Source organism: Mastigoproctus giganteus, chromosome 5 (genome assembly GCF_048544385.1).
Source record: "Mastigoproctus giganteus isolate SK-2022 chromosome 5, ASM4854438v1, whole genome shotgun sequence".
NCBI classification, from domain to species: Eukaryota; Metazoa; Arthropoda; class Arachnida; order Uropygi; family Thelyphonidae; genus Mastigoproctus; species Mastigoproctus giganteus.
The window spans coordinates 162,488,438-162,515,269 of record NC_143579.1 but is presented as its reverse complement, the minus strand read 5'-3'; positions in this window follow the sequence as shown (position 1 = coordinate 162,515,269).

Sequence of the window (26,832 nt, the reverse complement as noted above, 5' to 3'; positions counted from 1 at the left end):
GCAGCAAAAAAGGCTCCAAACAAAGCGTGGGGGATATTCCGCCGATATCCTACCACGACCAACCTTATAGCCTTTAAACGTGCACGAGCCAAAGCACGATATATCCGCCGTCAGAGTAAAAAGGAATCGTGGATCCGTTTTACATCATCTATTAACCAGTCTACCAACTTTAAGGTAGTCTGGGATAAAATCCGGAAAATGAAGGGAAAATATACATCCCACCCTTCTTCAATCCTAGATTATAATGGATGCACTATTGCAGATCCAACTGCAATAGCTAATTCTCTTGGGGAAACATTCTCTAACATCTCTGCAACATCTTCGTATTCCCCAGAGTTCCTGGTCCTGAAATATAAAATCGAAAAACAGGCACTTTGCTTTAAATCTAAAAGCATTTATCCCTACAACGGGGATTTCACTATTCAGAAACTGGAAAGAGCCCTCGCTCTTTCCAAAGCGAGTGCCGTTGGGCCAGATGGCATCCATTATGAAATGATTAAATATTTATCACCAAAATCTATGGATTGTCTGCTCCTTCTGTATAACAGAATCTTCACTGAAGGGCAGTTTCCGGACTCCTGGCGAAAGGCAATCGTTCTTGCCTTCCCTAAGCCAGGAAAGGATCCAAAAGTCACCACCAACTATCGTCCTATTGCTCTGACTAGCTGTCTGTGCAAAATCCTGGAGAGAAGGGTTAATTCTCGCTTAATATGGTATCTCGAGTCAAATGACCTTCTCTCCAACATCCAGTGCGGCTTCCGAAGGAACCGGTCCACTTTGGACAATCTTATTAGATTGGAAGCATCCATCCGGGATGCTTTCCTAAAACGCGAACACTTGGTGTCGGTGTTCTTTGACATGGAGAAAGCGTATGACACAACTTGGAGATTTGGCATTTTAAAAGATTTACATAGCCTAGGCCTTAGAGGGCATCTCCCCCTTTTTATTCAAACATTTTTAGCCAATCGATCGTTCCAAGTTCGTGTGGGATCCTCACTCTCTCGCTCCTTTAGCCAAGAGGAGGGAGTACCACAAGGATCAGTATTAAGTGTCACGCTTTTTGCCATCAAAATAAATTCCATCACAGAACAACTTCCTCCGACTGTAAACAGTGCCCTCTATGTTGACGACTTTAGCATTTTTTGTCAGTCGTGCAACATGAGGGTTATTGAAAGACAACTGCAGAAAGCCATTGATAGTCTGAATTCCTGGGCACTTGCTAATGGCTTCAGGTTCTCGCCGGAGAAGACAGTTTGCGTACACTTTTGTCGCAAGCGTAATCTTCATCCTGAACCTGAATTAAGGCTCGGACAAAATGCTATTCCAGTAGCAGCGAACACAAAATTCTTGGGACTCATATTCGATAAAAAAACTAACCTTTTTTTGGATCATATCCGTCAACTCCGCACAAAGTGCACAAGAGCCCTTAATATGCTCCGCTCGCTCTCCTCCTTATCTTGGGGTGCAGACCGATGCACCCTTCTACGGCTTTACCGTGCACTTTGCGATCCAAATTAGATTATGGGTCCCAAGTATATTCTTCAGCCAGAGACAGTGTACTTCGATGGCTGGATCCTGTCCCTCATCAGGCTATACGTATTGCTACTGGAGCATTTCGAACATCTCCTGTCCAGAGTCTATACGTCGAAGCAAACGAACCACCGTTATCGTTTCGACGTAAGCAGTTGTCTTTAAAGTATGCTTTAAAACTGAAATCCCTGCCAGACCATCCTACGTGGCCCTTCGTTTTTGAGCCACGATGGGAAAACTTGTACAAAACCCGTAAGACTGCCAATCGTCCTTTTGGTATTCGCGTCCAAGAGCTACTCAATGAACTCAATATCAAGGTAGACAAGGTTGCCCAAACATCAAAGCAACCCTTTCCACCCTGGCATGCTCGTGTCCCGGCATGCTACTTGTCCCTTAGAAATTGGGGAAAGTCGGACACTCCATCGTCTGTCTACCTGCAGCTTTATTCAGCACACAGAGCTGAACATTCTGACTTCGCGCCAGTTTACACTGACGGTTCGAAGTCGGAATCATATGTGGGATCTGCTGCTGTCTTTACAGACAGCACTACATCGGAGCAGATTCCCTCTGAATGCAGCATATTTACTGCAGAGCTGCACGCAATTGAGTTAGCCTTGGATCACATTAGTGAATGCCAATACCAACGGTTCATTTCATATTCTGATTCTCTCAGCGTGTTACAGGCTTTAATATCTGTGAGATATAATCCTCATCCAGTTCTGTCTAGCATTCAGCAGAAGATTCGCGTTCTCCACGAACGCGAATATGACATCCGCTTCTGCTGGATTCCGAGCCACATTGGGATTAGGGGAAATGATTTGGCTGACGCCGCAGCCAAATCAGCAATTCCCAATAATAACTGCTGCCTGTTAGTCCCCTATACAGACTACAGGCAAATATTACATCAAAAGATACATTCCCAATGGCAGGATTCGTGGAACAGACAGACTGCGAATAAATTTTATCGTATAAAGCCTGTTATTGTACCGTGGCAGTCTAGTCTGCGCAGGAATCTTAAGGAGGAAGTTGTTCTTGCCCGGACCCGCATAGGACATAGTCATTTAACTCATTCGTTTTTGCTGAGGGCTGATGACCCTCCTATGTGTGAGTCCTGTGGCACAGTTTTATCTATTAGACACCTTTTAGTTGATTGTCCAGATTTTAGCAATATCCGTTTTACCGCCTTTAATCATCTGACTGAGCTGTAAACACTCAGTCAGATTTTATCCGACAATGACAATGTGTCTGCTGTTTTTAGCTTTTTGAAAGCAATAAACCTTTTTTAATAGTATTTAAAATTTATATGTTATTGTTATATCTTTTATTGATTTATCTTTTAATTATTTATTATTAGATCTGGACATGGTGGCCTAATTAATTAGGTCACTGAGATGTTAAATTTTTATATATTATCTGGTCTTGGCGCATTATAGCACTTAGTAGCTAGTGCGCCAATAAAATCAAAACCAACCAACCAACCAATCTTATCTCTCTTGGCACAAGCACATTACAAATATTGCTTCTTCTGTATCTAAAAAAAATCTTGGTTTTTTCACTCTCGGCGTTACTTTTCTTCGAAACAGCTGCTCACTCTGTATAAATTGCAAATCCGCCCTGCCATGGAATATTGTTCCCACATCTGGGGTGGAGCCCCCAAAGCCTCTCTCAGGCTTTTTGATTCCATTCAGAAGAGGGCAGTTAGGTTAATTAATGATTCATATCTAATAGTCTCTCCACTCGCTTTCTCATAGACGTACTGTTTCTGCTGCATGCCTCTTGTAGAGATATTTCCATGGGCACTGTTCTTCTAAATTGGCTTCTATAATTCCCGCTCTTTCAAAACAGTCCAAACATGCTGCTACCAGCCAACATCCATTTACTGTCCAACTTCAAACCCACAGAACCAACTTTTAATCTTACTCGTTTATTCATTGAATTGCCGTTTTCTGGAACAACCTTCCTTCATACGTATTTCCTGAAAATTAGTCTACAGAAGTTAAGGTCCAATGTCAACAAATATCTTCTTTCATCCTCTCAACCTCCAACCCAAGCACGGTGCTAAGTACTATAGGTTCTAATACCTCGTGTTTGGGGTTTTCATAAAAAAAATAGTCTGTTCCACCAATCAACTACCCACTGGCTAAAGGCAAATTTCCACACATCTATTCGCAACTCTTTCTTCAATTTGAATCTGTGCCCCTCCCCTCATGGTTTTTAATCTGAGCAAGAGGAATTCCATCAGCATTCAGCTTGCTCAACCTATTTGAGGCCTTATACTTCAATGAGATCACCTCGAATTTGCGTACTCTTCAGGCACTGCAATTTGCAGAACTTAAGCCTCTTGGTAAGAGCATTTTCTTCTTCCCCCCCCCCTCACCAATCTTGTTGCCCTTCTCTGGAGCAACTCCTTCCTAGAATGAGGCCTCCAGACCTGTACTCAAGATGTGACCATTGCCTTTTAGAACAGAATAATCACCTCCCTGCCCTGCTAGCAAAATTTCTTTATATCATTGAAGACTTAATGACATGTCCTGGCAGCCCGTCTGCACTGCTCAGTGAACTTCATATCTGACTGAACAATTACCCACAGGTCTTTCACTTCCTTGAATGTAACACAGTTGGATGGTTTATCTTGGGTTATTGCTACTCGTATGCAATATTTTGCATTTGTCAATGTTAAACTTCAGTTGCCACTTCATAGCCCCTTTACCCAACTTATCTAGATCCAGTTGTAGTAGCTTACTGTCGTTAACAACCCTACAAACTTTTGTATCATCTGCAAACTTGGACATTAACACTGATATACCTTCATTGATATCACTGATAAATACACAACAATGGGCCCAGCACTGATCCCTGAGGAATCCACTAATAACATTAGTCCACGTAAAGCAGTGTCCATTGATTACCAATATCCGTCGTTCCCCACTCAACCATTACTTTATCCATTGTAGCAACTTACCCTTAATGCCATACCACTCTAATTTGTACAGCAGTCTTCCATGTGCAACAATACCAAAAGCTTTCCTGAAATCCAAGTATATGATATCAAATTTTTTTTTTTTTTTGCATCCAATTGTAGTATCCAATCAAATTGGTCAGAGAAGCTTTCCCTTTAAAAAAAAAAACAAAAAAAACCCATGCTGTCTTAACTATTACTGCACTCTTGTCTAGATGATTCTGCAATGCTTTTTTAACCATACTCTATTTTCTCCAGAACACAAGTTAAACTAGCATGTTACTTGTGTCACCTTAAACCCCTTTGTGAATTGGTAATACCTTTGCACACCTAGTCCACTGGGTCTCCCTGGAGTCCAAGGAAGCTCTGATAATTATGAAGGGTTTCCTTTGCTGCCTCCTTTAATATAACTCGATAGATTTCATCCACCCCAGGTGCCTTATGTTTAACTTCAATTTCTCCACTTTACTGTCAGTTATTACAAAATCACTTGACACCCTGTTAGACTTTGAATAACTGCCTGTGAATGTAGATGCAAAATAGTCATTTATTATCAGCTACCTGATCATGATCATCAACAGTCAACGCATCTATATTAAGTCGTCCAATCTGATTCATCCCTTTCCTTTTAGAGTTTACATAAGTAAAGAACTTTGCTGTTTTTCTTTGAATTCTTTACCAAAGATTTCTCATCTGCCTAACCTCCTTTGACTTGATTACAGACATTTTGTGCCATAGGCTTCTTTGTCGCCTGGTAATTTATATGCTTCTCATACATTTTTCTTCTCTGCCACGAGCTTCATTAATTCATCTGACTTCCATTTAAGCCTAAACCTTGAACAGTATTTCTTAGTTGGAATGAAAAGCCTAATAGTCTCAAAGATGAAGTCACTGAAGGGTTCCCACTTAGAATTCAACATTGGTAACATCTTCAGTTGATCCCACTGTACAGAATTTAAACACTGTCTGAGACACCTGTAGTCATCTTTTACGTAAGCAAAAGCCCTTTCCTTTACACTTGATAGTAGCATCTTTATGTAAATCCCGCATCAGTTGACTGATCATTGCCACCCAGTGGTTCCTTTATCTGCAAATTCTTAATGCATGAATAATCACTGCTGGATCAGATCAAGAATATTACTCCCTCCGGTTGCCTTTCGAACATGTTGCTGTAGAAAAGTCATCCAATAAATCCACGTCTTGCTAGTGTGCGAATTACCAATTTCATGGGAATTGACCACAATTTGGAACAATTCAGATTTGGAACAATGCTACTAAAACTGACACCGTATGTTGCTTCACACGGATAAGTGTTAAGAATTCAAAGTGCTCATGAACAGGGATATCAAATTACACTATTCATGATGGTAGGCCATAGTGATCATTTCGGGAATTTCTGAATAGCAATAGACATACCATGTGGAGACCCCACTGGGTGGCCTGCACTTTTATGCAGGCTGAAGTAGCTACTTATCAGTAGCTGGAAATAACTGCACTGGTGCATCACAAGCTGTAGGCCCTCCAATCAAAAAACTATTGTCAATAGGGTTATGAAGACACTGAACAATCGCTTTCCAAATGCGAGACTAGAGCGCTATAGGGTAATATAAAACAAGCAGGTAAACCCTGTGAAAATTGCCTTTTAACTGGTATTCTAATAATAGATAGTTAACAGTCTTAAGTGGGGTGTCAGATACAATAGGGCAGAACGTGGCATTTTTTACACTGGCAAATGACACTCAGCTACCCTTAGTAGCTGGTTAAGTTCAAGCCATTCCAGCTCATTTTTAGCGGATAGTGGTGCATCTGTTACTCTGATTAGTGTGGAAATTTGAGGTTCAACGTCAAGTCATTGAAGAATAGGCCACCTGATGTTACTGTGTGAGGATCACAGGAAACATTGTTCCATTGTGCAGCAAAAGTATTGTAAACTTAACTTTAAATGTAAAAAAAATTACAGAAGATGGTAGCTTTGGACCCTTCATCCAACCATTATCAAATCGTGCTCGCTTAAGACCTTTTAAGAAAGCACCGGTTTATTTTAGACTCAGGAAAACTGATTTCAAAATTTGCATGAGAGAAGTAGGGGTTAGGGAGCGAATTTTAGGTGACTTAAAATCCAGCATAGGAAAAATTAAACAACCAACATAATCCCACCCAATACAGGTAGTCCTCGATTTCCGTCGGAGTTAGGTTCCTGGAGGTAAGGTGTAAATGGAACCCTTTATATAATGGAGTTAATCAGAAATCAGAGTTTGGTTCCAAGCATCAAATATTGCCTACCACTTTGCATCGACTGTTTTATTTTATTATATAATTCTTCATAGTTGTAGTAATAGCCAATGGAGGCATATTGATAGTCCTATACACATTAGGGTGGCTTTCACCAGTTTTTTTTATTCTCCAAGTATTGCACTAGGATTCAATGAACTTCTTTTACCAGACATGACATCTTTATTCTATTAACTTAACCTTTATAACATTACTGTGCAAAAACTGCACACGGATATCATTATTAATAGAACAATTAACCAAAAAATGTTAGTGTAATAAATTTCCAACATGTGTGAATAGTCTAAACTAGCAACTGAATGCTTCTCTGCATAAGTCTTTACCACCTGCATCCACGACTGGCTACTTTGAGGGTAGGAATCTTTCCTCATCTCAGATAAGGATGTGCTATTTGCTGATTGGCCAAGATTGTCCTAAATCACGAACAGTGTGTGATACATAGCACAGTATGATGCCAATAAAATTTCTGACAATTTTAAACTTGCAATTTATAAAAAAATTGCAAAAATAATATAAATAAAAATGGAGTTCTTTTTAGTGATTAGTACTATTGTGAAATGGCACAAATCGGATCAGTGCAAACCAAGGGCTACCTGTACTAAGAGTATAGTGCAAACCAAGGGCTACCTGTACTAAGAGTATAGTGCAAACCAAGGGCTACCTGTACTAAGAGTATAGTGCAAACCAAGGGCTACCTGTACTAAGAGTATAGTGCAAACCAAGGGCTACCTGTACTAAGAGTATAGTGCAAACCAACATTCTTCCCAGGTCAAATAGTATTAGCAGAACAGAATTATAATTTTGGCAGTCAGGGATTCATTGGACAAGTTGTCTAGAGATAAAGGTGGCAAAGTATCTGCAGAGAACCCTTACTCTTGCCAAAACCATGAGAGTACAAAATTAGAATGTGTTAACATTGAAAAGTTAATATTTCAGGTGTTAGAGTGAATGCTATGAGACCACCTCCAGTGACTAATGATGACTTTAAATTAAACCAATTTACTGCATATATATTCGGATGTCTTTGCTTAATTAACATTACAGCTGTCGCTCCTCAGTGCTTCATTGGATAATGCTAAGATGACATTCTTATTAGACAAGGAGGATATCATAAGCCTTGTGCCTTCACAAGAAGACGTGGAGAGGCAGGTTAGGTTAACTATCAGCGGGAAGCAGGCAGGTGTGATTTCACCTAGTGTTGCCTTTTTTGCTCCATTAGTGATGAAGAAATTAAAAAAAAATTTTTCGAATGTGCATTAACTTCGGTAAGGTGATAACTGAAATTCAGACATGGAAATTCTAGACGTTTTTGGATATGCTTGCTTTTATATTACCCTTGATCTTCAATATGATTTCTGGCAATTGCCTATTAATCCAGTTAATAAGCACAAAACTGCTTTGAGTACAGGCTCTGCATTATTATCAGTTTAATAGATTACCATTTCGTCTAAAACAGCCCATTCAGTTTTGCGAGAATTGATTTGTGCAGAAAATCTTTAATATCTTTGTGACGTTGTTGCTGGTACAACGTTTGAGGATCACCTGTGCAATCTAGAGTTAGTTTTAATGCTTATGGCAATAGGATCTCAAACTAAAACCATCTAAGTTTATTTTGAAACAGGAGATCATTGTCATTTTAGCCATATGGTGAAAGGAAGCCTGAGGCTTTTGCTCCACCAGGCAAAAAAAGTGATCCAGCTAAAGACCCTGCGGGTACCAAGATCATGTTTCATCGCATACTGGCGCCTCCGTAGCCAGGTGGGCAGGAGCAGCAGTGCATGCTTCTTGATTAGACCGGGGGTCGAGCCCGTGACCACCAAATACGGAGGATGCGGTAAGGTCAGGAATGACCACTGCATATCCCCGGAGCAATATGGCATTAGTCGCTAATGCTCCTAAAAAACAATTACAATCATCGCATACTAATCTTGGGACAAAGACCTATGCTGCATTCTGGACTATTTGGCAGGAGCTTGTAGGCTGCCACAACATCAATTTAATTTGTCAACATATTGATAGGCATCTCACTCCTATCTGTACATGGGGGAGCCCTGGAGACTACCTCAAAAAACCAGAATACCTTCGTATGCATCTGAAATCTGGTCCTCAGCACCTGCCTCTCAGTAACAGATTCCCGACTATTGGATACTGCAGTGGCAGAACAGTCTGGGAAGGGACCCATTCACCATCTAAATGTAGTCATTCTAGGCATGATCCCCCTGGAAGTTCACTGTTCTCAAAAAATCTGTCTACATTCTAAGATTGATACCACCTCCATAGAGGATATTATCTCGCTCCCAAAAGCAAGCAATAGAAACCACCAGAGGGAAACATCCACTTAAGATGAGGCTCACTACCCTGGAATCTTTAAAAATTCATGTTCCCATGTAACATGATCCAACACTAATTCCTTTTCCATAGATCCAAATAAGCTTGGAGAAAATAGAAGGTACAGAAGCCAAATTATTTATGAAAGCTGGACCAAATCACCAGAAGTACTATAAAATCTGGGCTTTATATCAGAAATGTAAATAATTTAATGTAAAAATTTTATATTATAAAAGCTAAAATTGTAATGAAATGTAAATATAATTACTATGTTAATTTAATATCAATTTTATTTTAAAGTTAATCGTTACTGCTATTAAGTAAATAATTTTATAAACAATCATTATTTTAAATGAATAAAATTATGCTGTATATCAATATTTGTACACCCTCCTACCCCACTGGCTGTTCAAGGGGTTGAACCTAAGGTGAATAAACAGATGATGATAATGTATCTTAGTCATTGTGCTAGTGTTGAAGCAGTATGCTCAGACCCTAACAATGCTTCTGCCATCAAGGACTATCTTCACCCCAAACAGGGTGAAACAGGTCAAGAGATTTATAGGAATGAATGGTTTCAATAGAAAATTCATTAAAAATTGTGCACAAGTATCTGCACCATTAACTGAAAATGACATTTTGTGTGGAATGAAACAAGCTGCTTTTGGAAGCTTAAAACAGCTTTAGTATCAGAACCTCTGTTAATCTATCCAGATTTGTCAAACTTTTTTTTTTGCTTGCAATTATGCAATCGCAGGATTCCGTGAGCAAAAATGGAATGCTGATTTGTGCCATCATATAGTTTATGTAAGCAAGGCTTCTAAAGTAAGCTGAAAGGGCACATAACATAGTTGAAAAAGAATTTGGCTGTTGTGCATTCGAACTCATTTTGAGCCTTACTTCTATGGAAATATGTTAAAGGTCATATCTGACCATTCTCCACTGTGGTATTTCCTTCGACTTAGGAACACCACCCCAAGGTTAACTCATTGGAATCTCATTTTGCAATATTGATTTTGAAGTGGAATACAGACCAGGAAAAATACATTCAAATGTAGACTTGCCATTTATTGTAGGACGATACTAAATGTAATAAACACAACCTGTTTCTAAACAAGTTCAATGATATTAGTGGAATTGTCCTAGAAACACTAATGCCAAAGCACTCACTAAAAATTGAGACCTTTACAAAGGAAGGATCCCAAACTAAACAGTTTTTAATACCACAAGCAGAGGGAAATGCCCAGTTTTTGACAAAGATTCCCATTTAAATTACTAAGTATTGTGCCATTACACTTCACATGATCCAAAATCAATCGTGTCAGCAAATAGTGCTCCTTTCTTTGAAAGGAGAGATTAAGAGCATGCCATCATCCTCAGTGGTCATTTGTCTTTTGATAAGACATTACAAAGAATTAGGACTTAAGTGAACACGTATAGTGATGTCAAAATTATACAAATTCCTGCTCTTGTCTAGAAGAGGTTACAATACAAAAGCAAATTTGAGAATACCTACCACTGTGGTACAGAGTTAACGTGGACATTTTGGGACCAATACCTACCAGCTTGGTTGGAGAAAATTCTGTCAATGGTTGTAGACTGTTCTACTCGTTATGCAGGGGTGATTCCTTTTGAAAACAAAGATGAGGTAGCAACTACTTTTGTCAACAAAGTTTCACGACAATTCCTCTGATCCTTAATGATCAGAATGCTTTTGTATCTCGACTTATACAAGTGGTGTATGCCGAACTGGGCATAAAGCTCCAGATGAGCCCATACCACTCCCAGTGTAATTCTAAAGTTGAAAGGCTAAATAGGACCCTAGCAGGCTCCTTTCAGAAGTAGTCAATACCACTCAGATTGGCATTTGCGTACCTCTTGCAATAGCTGTATCATTCAGCTGTTCATTCCACAACACACCTAATTTTCATTTTCGTTTGTATGAAGAGATTTGGCACTACCCCAACATTTGGACAGCTCAATCACATCCAACTTTGCACCATTGGAGTATTATTCTGAGAAAATGGATGATGCAAGAATGCAGTGAACCTATGAAATAGTTCATCTGGAAGAGGCTGCAGAAAGACAAGAACACTTTCTCTACTAAAGCTGTAGAGAAACAAATTACAGTATGGAGTATCTTCAAATCTATTACAGTTAAGGACTTGAGGTAAAAAATCTGAATTTTCGTTAATCAACTGGAATGCACAAACTAAATTCAACAACCTGGAGTGATAAGAGTTAACCAATGGGAAATAAAGGCTGTGTCAACTTCAGAAATTTGACTACTTTATAAGATTCGGGATTCTGTTTTGATTCTAAGCAAATGTCACCATTTGGTGACTATTAGTGTCATCCATGCGACATGCAGTGCTAGTTCTGATAAACAGATTTGTGCAGTGCTTCAATCCTTATGACGATTTGTGTGGTGCTCCGGCAGATACTGCCTTCATTAACTTCGCTTGTGGAGGTAACTTAAACTCAGGTGAAATGATTCTTCTCCATGGAAGGAAAAGACAAGTGTCATAGGACTATAGGTCACTTCTAATACTCTTAAAAACAATATTGAAATGTATGTAGACATGTAATAGAATCTTTGGAGATGCATTAGAAATTTGTTAATCCCAAATATAATTTAAATATTGTGTGAGCTTGAATTATAATTATTTAATGATGTATAGTATGAAGTATCGATATACATATGTATGCTGAAAGAACATGTATTAACACTTGTTTTTCTTGCATTGCCTAAATTGTGAATCGAATCAATTGGACAGTCAAAACAAAATGAATTTGTGCCAGAGACAGTGGAACAGAAAATGGGTGAACAAAGCCCACTGGCAGAAAAAAACAGAACAAGAATACTTCAGTGTCAAATCAAAAACTGATTAGGTTGTGAAGGAGAGGAGGCCAAAGGAATTTTAACATTGGCAAAACAGCCCAAGCAACAAAGCAATTTGTGTTATGACTATCTTTATATAATAACAATTGTATGATGATAATGTCTGTTATTATATTTTGTTATTACGTTATTTTATAATGTACTGGATGTTAATCTGATTTTATTTTAGCATTAGTGTTTTGATATTTGTATTTATATTAAGGTTATTTAGATTATCTGAAAAGTTTCATGTAAAGGAAGAAATCATTTTCATGAAACATCTTTTTTGGTGCACAGAACTGAGGTAGGGGATTTTGCCACCCTAAATCTCACTTCTGAGATGGCGTGGTGGGGAATGTTGGAGTAAATCCTCATTTAATTTTCCAACCCCATCATTTAATTTTAATGTGAATTAATTCTTGTTTAATTACATTCCATTTTTCTTAATGCTTGCTTATTAATAAATCCATATGAAACATTATTCACTAGAATTCTTCCAGTTTAAAAGGCAAACAATTTATTTTAAGTAAATGTTGTTTATGGATACTAAAATCTACTTGCAACTAAGCAAAAACCCCTTTTTTAAAATAATTACTTCCACTGAACGGTCTAAGAAGTCACTTAAATTGACTCGATCAGAGAATCAACAGGAGTTTCTCCTGGTGAAAATATAAAAATGCTGATGTAGACCTAAGGATTCATGTTGAAATAAATGAAATACCTTTAGCGACTGTTCATATGTATTATTTATCACCCTTCTATTCCTAAAGTGGTGCATCTCTGCTCATACTTTTGTGTTAGTCATCGGATAGGGCCAGATACATGTTAAGTGATCAGGGGGCGATGTTATCGTCACTTTTTCTCTATCATGTGTTGTACAATGCTTGGGACACAAGCATCTCGACGTCCGATAGGATGCAGAGTTGGGCTAAACTGGGAGGAAAATTTCGGGCATAAGAGATGCCCTTGGGAGACCCAGAAAGGATGAGTTAAGGAAAATCTAGTGCAGGCAAGTCAAGAGCAAGTGAGCCCTAGCCATTGGTAATGAATCCACAAACTGAGCAGATTCAGTTAGGAAGACAGCTAACGCACGAGGTACCCAACTGGTGAGGATGCCGTTTTTTCTGTCGACTAAGGCCCAGTCTAGCCTAGTAAGCTTGATAAATCGATGCCTATTGTATAAGGAGGAATGTTTGAAATAGATGAATAGAAATTATTCATCTTAATTCCTACCCATGAGGAATGATGATAAAATGGTTTCTTCCTGACGTATATTATGTTCCTTAGTATTTTTGTGACTTTATAGATATTGCCAACGAATGTTTTTATTGACTCATTTCTGTGCATTAAGTTCAGATGATAAAGACTGCTACTTGTGTAACTACTATAATATGGGCACAAGTGGGTAACCCTTATAATTAATTACTATATTTTATAATGCTCTTGTTTTTAATCTTTTAAATAATGTGTGATGTATGATTGCCTTTTAATAAATCTTGTTTTGAAAGATTGCCTTTTAGCTAGTTTTCTTTCACACCATAAAGCACCAGTTAGGAATAAAGGTTATTGCGGGATCGGAAATTTAGTTTTTTCTTCCATGTAGTCAATGCTTTGACCCAACCGCAATTTTTATGGGAAAGCCACCTTATAGATAGGGCATATGAGGTAGTCCTACTTTACCATTAGATCAACTTTGGGGGAGAGTCAGACAAGGGAATCTTGTATACCCTAACTGCACTGGTGAGAAATATTAGGAACACCTAATTGCCCATCATAAAGCTCTTCGTAATGTTGTCCGTTCTCTCACCCCCCACCTAGGCACCAGAATCATTAAGCTGTAAAAATTGTCACTTTCGGTGCACATATCACGCATTTGCTGTACAAGTGCTGATATCGCTAGAAGTTTGCACAACTATACTCGTGGAACCAATCTTTACACCCAGCTTTATGCAATACTGAAATTACTATCCTAACAAGACTCTCCCATTAATATCATATTCAATTTCCTGCGCTACAATTGTGTTAGAGCGAATGCCATTCTACAAGCGAGTAGAGCCATCAGGAATTTAGAACATTTCCTGATAGGAAAAAGGTGAATTTAGTGGAAGCCACCAAATTGGGGACGGATTCTAGTGAAATCTTTAAGACTCAATTTTACTTGACTTCTCGTTTTTTAATTTTTTTTGTTAATTTTGAATGGCATCAATTTCTCACCTTATAATAATTATTACGCAAAACATTTGTACAAGTCCATATTTTCCAACAATTCCTTAGAGGAATGCTGATGAAAAATATCTAAGTGAAATTTTTCACTGGATAAAGGAACGTTAACAGTTTTCGAACTACAGATCTGTGATTTTTCACATTAAAAATTCATTCCAGTTCTGTTCACAAATTTTTGCATATCAATAAAAGTATGATCCAACTGAAAAATATTCGGTTGGATCATAAAAAAAGTTTCTTAAATTAAATACTTTTTAAGAATCTCTAGAGGTTTCCTTTCTGTTAACTAATTTCCGTATTCAATATTAATTTCTACTTCAGTAGCTTGAAATATAATCAAATTAATTTTAAAATTTCTTTTTATATTAATTTAACCACTTTTCAGCCATTCACGTTATAAAATTTGACAATGGTTGCTGTCTTCAGAAATGGTGGTTTTTTTCTTCAGTGAAAAATGGCTTTATTTTTAACTTCCCCGTTATGCTATAGTAATAATATATTATTATAGTTCAAATAACTACTTATAATGGACACATCATTTAAATTTAGATATGTTGAGTCATATAATCAATAGCAATTCTTATTGTCAAGTCGTAAATTTGTCAGTAAAGGTTGTTGATAAACTTGATCGTTCTGCAGTGCAGAGGGAAAGTATTTAAAGTATGTGTATTGTAAGGCGGTCTCCAGGGTTTCCTTTTAAGCCGCCGCTAATGCATCTGACAAGACATAGCGCCAATGCCGGCAAGTGCGTAGGTATGTACAGTGTGGGTTGTGCTGACACCTGGCATTTCGCAGCGGTGAGCCGAGGACACCTGGTCCCCCACACCCAGACTCCCATCCCAAGTCACGTGGAGGCAACGAGGATCACCCACCAAAAAAGTACTCTTACTGCAAGCCTGGGAGCCCGAAGGTATTCAAGGAAAGGAAATAGGATTTAGGTGGAATAGTATGGGAAATGGAATGGAAGGAAGGAAAGTGGACAGAAAGCAAGGGGAAGAAAGGACATCTCCTGAATAATAAGAGAACTGTGAAAAAGTTTACACAGAAGAGAAACAGTGGATCAATTTTAACGCAGCCTTAACACCTTAAAACCAAAACTACAATGTGTCATGGTGCCTAGCTAGCAACATAGCTATTTATATATGTACAATTATTCCCGTCTGCCAATTGCACACAGTCAAATTCTTTTAATACAATTCTAGACCACAAGAAAACACAATGTTGTCAACTTAAAACATGGTTCACAATCAAAACACAGCTTGGAAGAATGATTCCAAGCAAACCCAATACACAGGCATTCAGTCTACAGTTCCCGATCAGTTGAACAAACCAAAAGCGTCCATACATTTGATATAATTTGCCAACCACCAGAATAAACGATTATATTAGATCACAAGTTACACTTTACAGATGTCCAGCTGTCTAAAAGTTCCATAGAACAACAAAACCTCAACATTGATTACAAAACCCATTCTTTTCCCGCAAATAATCCAGGTGCAGCCCAAGCTCCTTGAAGACGCAGAAGATACTGACAATTTATTTACAAGTGTAAAGGCCGCCGTAGCCTAGTGGTCAGGCGCGCGGGTGCATAAGTACACGTGCCTTGAGTGACCGGGGTTCAAACCCATGACTGCTGTTTCTTGTATTCTGTCTATCTTATGAACTCCTCTGACCGTTTGGTCATCCCGGAGTATAAACAGTATTTATTTATTTATTTATTTATTTAAATAGACGCCATCAACATTAGTCTGTCTACCATTATCCAACAATCCATCAGGCAAAGATGTCCAACCATTAAAATATTCATTAAGAACTGTGCCTCAGGTCAATTCCCTAAGTCAGTTTTTTTTAAATTTCCTCAACCCGAACGACCATCAGTCAGTTTAACAGTCACAATACGTCATTTCAGCACTCGTGACAAAACAGCTGTCACATTATCCAACTGCACACAATTTACCGGTATTCAAAGCCAATTACTCAGTTGACAATAGTTAAACTTCAATACAACCCATTTCTATTGTCCAATAAAATATCTAGTCCAGAGGGAAGAAAAAATCCAACGTTGTGCGATTCGAAGATGGCGACCCTTCCTATCCACTAATTCAGAAAAGTCTATTCTTGTCGAAGGGTGGCACCTAGACTTTAGTCCATATCCACTTTGACTTTTGTGGGGAAAAATCTTAAACTGTTAGCCTGGACGTATGTGTAGTTAATGTAACATCAGGCTACTTTTCCTAAAACGTAGCAGCCACCACATGGGCAAATGCCACCTGGTGCCCATCCCTGGCACGGGGACCTGACCCTGGGTCTACCAAATCAGTCTGTGCAATTCAGCACTGAAATCCTGTGCCCACCAGTGATAGTGCAAGACTGCACTATCACTGGTGCTAGCGGCCCCGGGTGCCAAGCGATAGTGTCCAAGCGATTTTCCTAAGTGATATATAGTGCTCTTTCTAAGTGATTTCGTTATATTTTCTTTCCAGTGCTTTTCTCATCCTTATTTCTTTATAAGTGGTTCTGTACTTAACAGGTTCTAAGTAAGAACCCAGAAAGGAAAATTACCTTTCTTTTCCTAGTATATTTATTAATTTTCGCACTAACAAACTAACCTCTCCAACCGCTTGGCCACTAGGTGGCACTGCTCCTGCCTCCACGTGGCGGGGCTGGAAGTCTGGGAGAAGAAATCCACTCTCCCAGGACTAAAAGGAGCAACGATGGACAAAAATAAGCAGTCCTCGTGTGGATCTTATGATTCAGAACTAGACAAACATAATCCAGATCATGACGACACAAATGTATCCCATGCCAAGAGACAAAAAAAAGAAGGAATGGATAAGATCACACCACTCTTTCTAATACTACACTCCTCCACAGACCAACCACTGAGTAAGCTGTCCCCATTTTTGATACAGAAATGTCTCGAAAATGTGGCTGGCCCTCCAAAAATGGTTCGGCGATTAAGATCCGGAGATTTATTGATTGAAATGACCGAACATCGACATGCTGAGAGGCTATTGAAAATTTCTACTTTCGGTGGAATTCCCACGAAGGTTACCCCACATGCCACCTTAAACTCCTCTAAAGGGGTAATATCAGAGTGGGATTTATTAAACGTACCAGAGGATGAACTTGTGCATGAACTAAGAGATCAAAACGTAGTACAAGCCAAAAGAATTGTGATTAAAAGAGATGGAGAACCTGCTCCCACACGCACGGTGATCCTAACATTCAAAACACCAAATCTGCCTACTTCTATTAAAGCTGGTTATCTTAGATGCCAAGTAAGACCATACATCCCAAATCCAGTCCGGTGCTTTAAGTGCCAAAAATTTGGTCATTCCCAAGCTGTCTGCAGAAGTGTAGCCACTTGTGCTAACTGCGGATCAAAAGAGCATACACACACAAACTGTAACACTGAAGTGCAATTTTGTCCTAACTGCCATGGTAACCACTCTGCCTTCTCTAAGGAATGCCCTCAATGGAAAAGAGAAAAGAATATTCAAAAATATAAGATAGAGCAGAAAGTATCCTATCAAGAAGCTAAAAAACATTTCGCAGCACCTGCTAAGTCACCTACATATGCTTCAGTTACCCAACGGCTACGCTCAGTAGAAACTCAGACAGACTGCTCAGTCCCTCCAAATATCTCAATATCTGGTTGGGCTAAATCGCTCCTCTCCTCATCAAAGGAAAAACCTACTCCTAAATATGCTACTCGAGAAGCAAATACTCCTGTAACAATACCTCCAGATAAGAAGCCTAATGAGCAACCAAATGAACGAGCCAAGACTCCTGAAAGAAGCAACACTACTAAATTTATACCCGATACCATGGATATTGATGAAAAGATAGATGAAGATGATTCAATTCTTGAGATTCATCCAGAGGATGACATTGACACGGGTAGGCCAGTCTTCCCAAAAAAAGAAAAAGCAAAAGTAGACAAGCGCAAACAAAAATCCGCCCTAAGAAACCGAACCCTCCTTTTAAAACCAAACAATGCACACAGTAATTCAATGGAATTGTCGCGGATTTCGTGCTAATATCGATGACCTCTACGATCTCCTAAGTGAATATAAGCCCGTCGCAGCAAGCATACAAGAAACAAACCTGACGAATGCAGTATCTATAACAGTTAAACACTTCACCATGTACAGAAAAGATAGAAACTGCTCTAATACAGCACACGGAGGAGTGGCGCTGTTAGTAAACTCTTCAATTCCCTCCAGACCTGTTCCCTTGCAAACACCGTTGGAGGCAATTGCAGCCCGTATCACCATAGGCATAACAATAACCTTAGTCTCATTGTATCTGTCACCAAACCACGCTTACACCCTTGCTGATTTAGATGACCTAGTAGGACAAATACCCGCTCCTTTCTGTATTCTGGGTGACTGGAATGGCCATAACCCTCTATGGGGTTCTCAACAACTTGACTGCAGAGGGAAAATAATTGAGAAATTCCTGGATAAACACAATCTAACTATTTTAAACACAGGTGATCACACATATGTTCATGTACCATCTGGCTCAAGCTCTGCCATTGACCTAACAGTATGTTCTCCAACAATATTTCCTCTCATTGACTGGACAGTTACTGACAATCCTCTTGGTAGTGATCACTTTCCAATCATCTGTAATTTCTGTACAAGTTCTCCTCCGATCAACAGAATTAGAACAATTTGGAAATTTGACAAGGCCAACTGGGCTAAATATCAAGAAATAGCCCCTTTTAGATTCCACTATCATTGCTACTGACAAGATAGATTCTGCAGTAAGCTATATCACAGAACGAATAATGACAGCCGCTGAATCCGCTATCCCAAAATCATCATTTAAAATCCGACTCCATCCAAAAATGTGGTGGAACGAAGCATGTAGCATTGCTAAAAGAGAAAGAAATAAGTCCTGGAATCAGTTTAGAAAACATCCAACCACAGCCAACCTCCTACAGTTTAAAAGAGCAAGGGCTAAGGCTCGTTATATAAGACGAACGAGTAAAAAAGAAGCATGGTCACGCTATGCTGCCACAATAAACAGATTCACAGATACTGCTACAGTCTGGAAAAAAATCAAACGTATCAATGGCAAATACCCACTTGTTACTTCCCCAATTCTATTTCTGAGAGGAAACGAAATTTCTGAACCCGAAGAACTTGCTAATGCATTTGGCTCGTCTTTTGAATCACTCTCAGCTGTCTCCGCCTATGAACCAGCCTTTCAGATGCTAAAACGCAATACAGAAAAGTATAAACTGAATTTTAATTCCGCTCTCCAACATTCATACAATCTGCCGTTGACTATGACTGAATTGCTTAATGCGCTCACAAAAGTGAAACACAGTGCTCCAGGTCCTGATGGAATTTATTACTCAATGATTTCCCATTTAAGTGAAAGATCATTAAGTGCTCTCTTACTACTCTATAATAGAATTTTCTTAGAGGAATATTACCCCACCAGCTAGTGCCATTCTTATGTGCTAGCCTTCCCGAAACCAGGAAAAGACCACACAGACCCAGCAAACTATCGACCTATCTCCTTAACAAGTAGCTTGGGAAAAACAATGGAAAAATGCTTAACACCCGACTAACGTGGTATTTGGAGACTCAAAACATTCTGAGTCCAAGCCAATATGGTTTTCGGAGAAGTAGATCGACGCTCGATCTCATTATCAAAGCAGAAGCAAATATTCGGAACGCCTTTCTAAGAAATGAGCACTTTGTTATGATATGCATTGACATCGAGAAAGCATTTGATACAACTTGGCGTTATGGGATTCTTCGGGACTTACATAAATCTGGTCTTCGGGGTCATCTCCCGAAATTCATTCAGAACTTCCTATCTAACAGATCCTTCCAAGTCCTCTACCACTCGTCACTTTCTGGCACATATGTTCAAGAAGAGGGAATTCCCCAGGGCTCAGTGCTGAGTGCAACACTTTTTGCCATCAGGATCGATTCTATAACTAATAGTATACCTAACACAGTTGATGCATACCTGTATGCTGATGACCTTGCCATCTCATGTCATTCTCAAAATATGCGACTTATTGAGAGACAACTACAAGTCACCATTAATAGAATAGTCTCTTGGGCCAAAAACAATGGCTACAGAATTTCTAAACCGAAAACAACTGCAGTACACTTCTGTCGTAAACGTACATTACATCCTGATCCAAACCTCCAGTTAGACTCCCATTGTATTACATTTCAACCAAGCACTCGTTTTCTTGGTATAATACTTGATAAAAAATTAAACTTCCTTGAACATATAAAATATATTCGTACAAGCTGTCTTAAGAAACTAAATATTCTCAGAGTAATCTCCTCTATGTCATGGGGTGCAGATCGGTACATGTTGCTACATTTATACCGCTCATTAATTAGATCCCGCTTAGACTATGCATCTCCTGCATACGCCTCAGCCAGGCCAAGTGTACTAAAATGGCTTGATCCCATTCATCATAGCGCACTTCGAATAGCACTGGGTGCCTTTCGTACATCTCCCATTTTAAGTCTATATACGGAAGCCAATGAACCGCCGCTAGACCTTCGGCGACAAATTCTTCTCCTAAACTATGCCGCAAAAATCAGCAGCCTTCCACATCACCCTATATGGCAATATCTCTTCAGACCAAAATGGGAAAACCTCTATCGTACTAAATCACGTCTCAACAAACCATCTGGAATTAGGCTTCAAGCTCTAAACACTAGCTGGGGAATCAGCATGAATAACATAATGCAGAATACTAGCATGCAAATTCAGCCATGGCAAATACCCACAATATACGTTGACAGATATTTTCAGAAATGGGGGAAGAATAATCTTCCAGATATTAACATCAGACAATTACATCTGGCCCACTCAATTCAGTTTAGGAGTTATCTGCAGATATATACAGATGGATCCAAGACTGCCAGTAAGGTTGGTACAGCTGTAGTCCTGCCGGATGCTATCATTGCTGAACAGCTTCCCTCAGAATGTAGTAATTATACTGCTGAGTTGTATGGTATTTTACTAGCCCTGGAGAAAATAAAAGAAGCCTCATATACTCAATCCATAATATATACCGATTCATTAAGTGCCGTCAATTGTATGCAAAGTAAACGCCCCAACAGTCATCCTCTGGTACAACAAATCTGGACTCAGTTAATGGCAATTCATGCACGTGGTCACCGCATTATTTTTTGTTGGATTCCTGGTCACTCTGGAATCCCAGGAAATGAACAGGCAGATTTAGCTGCCAAAAATGCTTCAAATCCTATTTCTTACAATTTCAAGACACCTTATGTTGACTATAAATCCATTATACAGCAGACCTCTAAAGAACAGTGGAAACATACATGGGAAAAAGAATTACATAACAAACTTTTTGAAATAAAGAAAGAACCCAAACAGTGGCGCTCCAGTCTGAGAGGAAATAGAAAAGAAGAAACTGTACTAGCACGACTGCGCATAGGTCACACATACCTCACTCACAGTTATCTATTAAGAAAGGAAGATGCCCCACAATGCAGTAACTGTTCATGTCCACTCACTGTAAAGCATATCGTTATCGAATGCCCGCTATATCTAAGAGAACGAAAAACTGCTTTCTCCTTACTTTCCAAAAATTGCAATCAATTAACACTACGTAATATTCTGGAAGATCGTCAAGATATGGATGACGTTTTCGTTTTCCTAAAATCAATTGATAAATATCACCTTGTTTAAATTTTTATCAGAATCAGCATCAACAGCAAAGATATACTAGTCAGAAATCAGTGCATTATAGCCACAGTTGCTGATGCACCAACAAACCTAACAACAACAACTGGTGCTAGCAATCCTGCTCACACCTGGAAGCCAGCTTAAAAAAATCTCACCCTTAGAGTAATCAATCCCGCACATCCCAACAATAAGACAATTCCAGCAAAAAAATCTCCAAGAGGACTAATAATAAATAAATAAATAAAATCAAAAATAAACTCCCACTGGAGTGTTAAAATCCTGAATTGGCCAATGCTAGTAACATCAAATAAAGAAAAAAAACACTGCTACAGGGAGGGAAAATAATTGTACAGCAATCAAGGAGCATACCACAATAACACAAGTAAATCATGAAAAGCTACTCGTACAATCTGAAATAATAATGACAAATGTCTTCTTTACATAAATACCACTCTAGCAAACTCTAATTCCATAAAGTATACAGCCGATTGCAAACAAAAATACACACTACCTATATCTAAACTTGGAATAGACTCGCAATTTTTGTCTGTAGTCCTCATACAAGTGGTAATTGTACAGAACATGATGCCAAGACTCATTCATGGAATATTTCCAGTAAGGCTGACCTACAAGGCTAAATTGAAAACAGCTTGCAATATAAATATCCATGACCCGTTATTAAATAAGGTTTCCATTGATAAATAAAACCATTTCTTCCTTTCATTGTCAACATCGGGCATAAATAACCTAGTTACTTCACCAGTTGTATTTAGATTGGAAGGCGCTTGCCAACAGGCTAATAATTTATTAAAAATACTAGTCTTTTTAATATTGCCAGCATAATCATAAGATACTCATAAACGAAATGTCTACCATTTCTCAAAAAATAACAAATAGCCCCAAAGGCAGCATGCAAATCTAGGGGCAAAGTCCCAGTCAATGCATTGCATTGCATTGGTAGATAGTTTTACATACTCTTTAAGATGGTTAATTGCATAGAAATTTTTTTTCTATTTTGTACCATCTGAATGTAGCCTATTTAACAATAGGTAAAATATAGCCTTGTAGTGTAAACTAAGGACTCTTGCCAAGACCCCAATCGGACTTGGTAATATGAATAATTTGTGGTGAAATTTTCTAATTTAGAACAAACTAAGCGTACAAAAAAAAAACTGCAGCTTATCCAACTGTACAGCCATATTTCACTTTAGAAACCAAGGGAATTTGCTTATTAATTAGAATATGGGGGTCTATTATCCAACTTCCCCTTCATTAACATAAGTTTTGCTCTCTTAAATTTTTAGCTTACTAAAAGACGCCATTATTGTAAGATTATGCAATATTAATTCAAATCTCTTGTAAAACTTGTCTAGATTTACCAACAATAGAAAGTTATGTCGTCAGCATAAGCCACTTTATGGCAATAAGGAACGTCTAGTCAGTGATTAAGAAAGGGTTCCAAAATACTGACTCTAAAAGAGAGCCTTGTGGCCCCCCCTTACTATATTCTTTTTAAAAACAATGTTTTAAACACAATTTTCCTACCTTCGAGATAGCGTGTAATCGTTATATACAGAAAGTTCAGATAATTTTGTGATCTCAAAGAACTTAATGCTTTGATATCAAACTGTTAAAAGCTCCTTCAAAGAACAGAGCTGAGCTAAGACATACTTGTCTATAGATTGTTGGTGGTAAGTAACCAGGTCTTGTATGGCATCTTCAGTAGACAAATTCTTCTTAAAGCCATATTGATTTTTGACAAAAAATTTAGTGTTATAACAATAACTGCTCATGCCACTTCAAGACTTGATAAAAGTTATATTGGCCTATAGGTCCTTGGATTAATTAAGTTTGCCTGGTCTTTGTAACAATTTCAAAAGTGCAGCCTTCCAATATCCAGGAAATAAACCCTCCAATAAACCTGTATTGTACATACAGGTAACAACTTGCGGAAACATTTCAACTAACTTCAAAATACAATTATTTTCAACTAGGTCTATACCGGGTGTCTTACTAATATTTATTTTACCACAGACAAGTTCATATTGAGTAAATCTTCAGCAGCTGGACCTAAGTAAGACCGATTATCCTCTCTTAAATTTACTTTGTCCATATGTATCATCTCAAGTTGTACATTTGACACGTACAATGTTTACCTGGTAAACTTAAAACATTGTAAATTATACCCTAACACACATTTCAAAAAAAAAACTATTAGCAATTACTCTGCCATAATTTAGATTTGGAATTAGTATTTGTTGCGAAAATTAAATTATTTATTATTTCCTATATTAGCTATTAAGTTAACCAAGTACTGAATTGAAACATTTTTATTTTGGCTTGGAGGACAATAAACAGAAACCAAATAAATGGATATTACTCCCACATTAATATAAACACGTGGCATAATGAGTGCACATACCAGACAACAGTTACATCCAGATTAGGGTTAAAAACAGCTGTTTTAGGCTTCACAATACAACTATGAACAACACTCAAAGACACTGGAAGTCCAATTGTTTTATGAATGTTAGCAAAAACACCCACATGTTTCCTGTAAACAGTATGTCCACATTATTATCGGTCATATAAACCCGCAGTTCGTTCATCACAGCTCTTGACTTTTGTCTATTCAACTGAAGCACAGAAATTATCACTTTATCAGGATCTATACACAGGTTTTAGATTACGTTACGTGTATTAGCAATTCACAACCCTAGTACTAGCTATCTCTAGGGCTCGAATGTATTCAGGACATTTAGGGTCTTCCACAGAACGTTGACACTCCCAACCTCTCCTTTTACAGTTCACGGAATTTGGAGGAAATTCCTTGTTGACAATCGACAAAAACATGACCCCCTTGCCCACAATGGCCATAAGAAACAGATTTATGTGTACAATAATTCGCTGAGTGTCCATAACCGAGGCATTTAAAACACTTAGAAATAACTGTTAAATTTCTAAAGAATATCCAATATAAGTTCTGTCATTCTTAAACAGGTGCCTATATAACTTTGGTTCAAAGTCAATACCCAATTACTAACTTGACTTAGAACCAGTACTAAATCAGAAGGTAATTACATTTTTAAACTCTTCACTAAACCCAAGTCTAAATTTTTGTGAAACAAATCATTAGTAATGTCTTTAAAGTATCCTTGGGCACATCCTACACCAGCAAGGTAGGATTCGAAAATTTCAACTTATCATACTTAATACCCTTCCCCATAATAACTTTAGATTCAATTATTCTTTTCAGATCGTCAAATTGGTAGTTTAAAGTAGAACACCTTTATTTCTTATCTCATATTTCTCACTTCACTATCTTTCAAACTACTCACTACAACATTCTTTACCTCTTGACTAGTAGTGAACTTATTTACAGGTCTCAGAATTATAGCATTATATTCTTTTCGCGCCAATCTTTCCTCCCACACTTGCTTCACCAGCCCTTAAACCCTTCTCTTCAGATTCATCATACATTCCATGCATTTTAACTTTGTCTGCATATGTCGTCTGTGGCTTAACTCCAGTCACAAAAGGATGACCCCTAAGTCATCATAAAGACTCGCTCTAAGCTGTAATTCCTCGTTCTTAGCCTGCAATCTTTCGTTATCGATCAGAAGGGCCGTTGTAATTTCCATATCGACCCATTTGTCTAAAACGAAATTGGATGCTGATTTTGTAATCTTATTAGCTTCATTAGTGGTGTAATCTACCACTAACTTAAGTTAGTAATTAGCTCATAAATTGTATCGACTTCCCCCTACATCTCTGTTCGTGAATATCACTTACTGTGTCGCTTTGGTGTACATTTGTTCCTGTACTTTTTCTACTTAGATCACCACGAAAAGTATCAATATCTATAGGCAATTGATCAGAAAATCTGCAGATCTATCCCCCCATCCGAAATTGTTTTCCTTGATCACAGATCTATTAGCAGACATTTTTTTTTTCAATCACCTGAGTAGAGGGACTGCATGCTGAAGACTCAGCACTTCCACTAGTACGCGCACCCAAATTCATTTCAACTCCGATCCTTCCCTTCTAGGATTTTTTCTTTTAGTTTCCATTTATAACCATGAATCTTAGTAACAATCTTCTGCGTTAATTCATAACAAATTCGTTCAAACGAAGATCTGAACTAAAGCTTTATTCTAACTTCACTGCACAAATTTCCATCTGCACTAACGAAAAGACAATCGCTAACCTTTTGCAATGTAGAATTAACTAATCTCCTTAATCGATAGTTCACGATCGTGTCAACACAAAATTGCTGCCACAACACTAAATTTCAGTGTTATTTTGAATTATCAGGAAATTATAACTAAAATACTATAAACAAATGTATTATCAACAAACAGATTAGAAAACACTAAATAAATGTACTCGGACAACAGAAAAATACAATGCAAAACATTATCTCTGCAGAGCCAACTCTGCGCCTATTGTCTAAGTAATTACTTGAGAGCCACAACCCGATTCAGAGAGGTCGTCGTATCAAGAACAGAGGAGGAAGGAAATGAAGTGATTCGCCATCCTATTGATATGTAAAATGCTGATCTGTTTTTCACTCTTTGGAAAACCTACCGCTGGTTTAATAAATCGAGACAGTTCCAGCGTGCCATGGTTGGTTTTGAGGATCCGTTTCTTTTATTAAACTAAGTTATAACCACTTAAGAAACGGTTATGGGGTCTCATCCGTGTCGAGCCCTCTGGTGCGTCGCATTTAATGTCACCCCTCCCTCTTTTTCACGGCATGTTAGTGTATTCCCAGTCAAATTTGGAATTGAATTAGCCTGCTTCGGGTAGAGCAATTATTAGAAAGGTAATCATCTACAATTTTAAGTGAATTGGTAAAAAAAAGCCGACCCCATTATGGCATTTTACATACAAATCCATCAGTGTACAA